Source organism: Triticum aestivum, chromosome 6B, assembly GCF_018294505.1.
Source record: "Triticum aestivum cultivar Chinese Spring chromosome 6B, IWGSC CS RefSeq v2.1, whole genome shotgun sequence".
Lineage (NCBI taxonomy): Eukaryota > Viridiplantae > Streptophyta > Magnoliopsida > Poales > Poaceae > Triticum > Triticum aestivum.
Genome location: NC_057810.1, coordinates 12737281 through 12740928, shown reverse-complemented (window position 1 = coordinate 12740928; position 3648 = coordinate 12737281). Strand labels below are relative to the sequence as shown.

Genomic DNA, 3648 nt, shown 5'->3' with positions numbered 1-3648 from the left:
AGATAAGACGGCACATTGGCATGTAGACATGGGAGGCACATGGAAAGAAAGAGCCATAGATGGTGTCGAATTTTGTACAGGCTACTTCAGATTTTGCCTACTGAGTCAAAATCTAGAGAGTCGCATGGTGGTAACCTGAAAACAACCCTGCGATTAGGCTCCACACGTGAGAAAACAATTTATTTTTTTGAGAGGAGTGTAACAAAACAATTTTGCGGACTACTGGTTCGGTATAGTGGGCTACTCTCCACTGTACTGTATATGGGCCTTAACTATTGCCTGGTCTCTCTCACTACACTTTGTCTCAAAAAAAAATACCCAGCACGGCTCGGGCCGGAAGACAGGAGCGGCAGCGGCAGCGGCGATGAGACGACCCATCCCCAGTGGTGCCGGACGTGGCCTCTTCTTCTTCTTCTTCCGCCTCCTCCGATTTCGTCGATGTGAGTTCTTCTCTTTCTCTCGATTTCTTCTCTCCGCACTCGTGGGGAACCCTAGCCCGATTCCTTTCTTTTCTAAATCCTACCTACAACTGCTTACTTGTGGGTCAACTGACGGGGGAAGGAAGATATATGATGGATGCCGCCGAGATCCCCCAACGGTGAGATTTCATTTGGCGCAGTTTGCTCCGGCTATGAGATATCGCCCCGCTTTTTTGTTGTTGTTGGCTGTTACCACGTTGTAATCTGTTTGGAAACTGTGCGGTCCCTATTTTTGTTCAATTCCACTTTTTCTTTTCTCTTCATCTTCTTTTTCTGTAGTAAAAAAACCTTTCTTTAGTGAAATCAGGGATCTGTCACTTCCAAAAAAGAAAAGAGAGATAGATTGATGGACGATATGTTTGTAATTGAAGAAATTAGTCTCTTCCATTTGTTTGTCGCTGATGGTTTCGATTTCATAGGGTTAATATGGAGAAAACACCATGTGTGAGTGTGGATGGCGAGATGCAGCGGTCCTCCACAGGGTGGATGGCAGCTGCCGTATCCAAGGTGTTGGCCGACGATGACCTCCTCGTCGAGATACTCCTCCGCGTTGGCTTCCCCACCACCCTCGTTCGTGCCGCCCTTGTTTGCAAGCGATGGTACCACCACGTCTCCAGCCCCAGCTTCCTCTGTTGTTTCTGCGAGCGCTACCCGCCCCGGCTCCTTGGCTTCTACATCGACGGAGGGTCGGTCTGGACGGTCGGGCACACCGCTCCGCACTTCGTCCCAATGCTGCCCCAGCCCCCAGAGCTTGCTCCTGTCGTATGCCGCATGCCAACCCACGGCTTCGTTGTCCATGAACAGATCATATTATGCAGGAATGGCACCGTCTTCACCATGCACCGCAATTCAAACAGATTGGCACTTGAGGCGCATAACCCTCTGTGCCCTGATAGAGGCATGGGCGCCGTCCCATCACTTCCAAGAGCCCAGGAACCCATGCAACAAATTCTCGGTGCAATCCTCTCCAAAGAAGAAGAAGGCGGCTTGTCCTACCTATATGTGTTGGCCGAATTGATCGGGGGGACAAGAAATTTCAGGATGAGCGTATATATGTTGCAAGACGGCGTCTGGTGCATGCAAAGCTCAGCCACAGACCAAATCATTCTTCCGCTAACGGCACCAAAAGCTGAGGTCGTCGGCAGCAAGATCTATATGCTGTCTGCCTTCAGTGATGAAATTATTGTCATTGATTTAGTGACCTCAAGTTTATCTAGAATTCCACTCCCACACAGAGTGAAGTATCACCCTTTTAGCACCACCTTGTCTCAGGCCGATGACGCTTCTGGTGTATATCTCACCCATGTCCATATCAATGAGCATCAACTTTGCATCTGGCTCCACAAAGGTGATAACTGGTTGCTGGTCCATACCATTTGTTTGCGTGAGATGTGTGCTAATCTGAGGATGCTAGATCCCACGCTTGAGCATATTGGTGGTCCCTATCTATGCCACATCGGGCATAATGCTGAGTTTGTGTTCTCGAAAATGTGTGGTTGCATGCTCTATCTGGACGTCACGAGCAGGATACTGTGTAAACTACATGAAACAGCATAAAAGTATCGGCGTTTCAGTGTTGTCTATCCTTTTTTTGATGGTTTGGCCTCCCATATTCCTGGCGCTCAAAGATAATCTTGCAAGGTTTGCCTTTTTCCCTTTAGATGTCCTTTATATTGCTCTTATTGAGGTTACATGGTTTGGCAATGTGCATCATTAATTGCACTCCTTCGGATAACTGTGGGATGGTATCAATATATGATAAAAAATGTAGGCCATTTTACTAGTACTTGTAGCGACTTTAGATAACGCTTGCTATGATGTCTTGAAAACTTATTGTGCACTACCCTTGCATGTGGGTGCAGGTTACTTTTGATAATGCTCGTGTTGGCACCACAAGTCATGCTTGCTGAACTGGCTCTTCCCCTTTATTCTCATAATAGCAATATGTAGTGGACCTGAAAATTACTTGTTTTGTTCTTTTAGCATGGACATCTCATTCTTCTGCACCTTCTTTTTTCCCGAACTATCAGTAAAAACTAAAAACTGAACCCACAAAAATACGAAACAAATATGTATAAGAGCTGAGAGATGCCTAGTGTTGTCTTGTTTCCCACTGTATTTTCTTGTCCTGAAATATTATCACAAACCCATCAGTCCTGGAATTTGTAGCTACTGCCTAGTGGATAAATTTTTTTGTACTGAGTACCATTTAACTTTGAACCACAACATATTTACGAGCATTTTTATTTTTATTCTGAATGTTGCTTAGTGGCTCTTTTCGTATTGAGCACAAGTGCATCGTAATTGTAATTTTTACGCAGTTACTTGAGCTTATGCACGATTGGTGATGCAGATATGTCGGTTAATTTTTTTCCCTTTATATTAGAAGTGGGTAGTCCAGGGCTCCAGGCTAACCGTAGGTAATTTGTGTTTGGTGCGCCATTTTTCCTTCTATGATCAGATTTTCGTTGTACTGGAATACAAACTATAACTTGGAACTTTAGCGGTCTGAGGTATGAAGGCATTTCACCTGTGCTCCTGTGGTTTCTTGGAAGAAAACAAAACTATATGGATGCACAGACGCACCGATATACCCCCTCCCCGATAACATTATTTTCCCATGTATATGTATATTACGTCGTTGTGGATATAACCCCCTCTCGGATAACTTCGACATGAGGGGCGGTCGATATATATACCCACTCTCGACCGTGATAACTTATACCACGGGAGCACCCCCCTCGGCCCTCTCGCTCGACCAAAACTCTCAAGGACACCCAAACCCTAGAGAAAAAATGATGTTGGTCTCCTACCCCCTCCCTCCGCGCCCCTACCCGACGAACTCTCTCGAGGCCACCCAAATTTACCAAGTTAAAAGAGCGTTGTCATCGAGGCCACCCCAAACCCTTGAAGCGTTGTGTCGAGGCCACCCCAAACCCTTGAAGCGTTGTCTAGGCCACCCCAAACCCTAGAGCAGCAGCGTAGAGGCCACTAACATGATTCCTTATTATGATTAGCTAGCCGGTACAAGAAGAGGGCTATGTTCATGATGGCTCCGGTGACCCAATGGAGGTACAAGAAGGAGACTGTGCTGATTGCTCCGGTGACCGAACCGAGTTCGGCCATGTATATATATATTAGTTAAGCCCGTGCTGACTAGTTAATTGAT

At 46.2% G+C, this 3648-nt stretch overlaps 1 pseudogene; it reads left to right on the top strand.

Annotated features, from left to right (window-relative positions):
* The first annotated feature begins 572 nt into the window (after positions 1 to 572).
* LOC123138596 (uncharacterized) lies at positions 573 to 2196 on the top strand (annotated as a pseudogene).
* The last annotated feature ends 1452 nt before the right edge of the window (positions 2197 to 3648 follow it).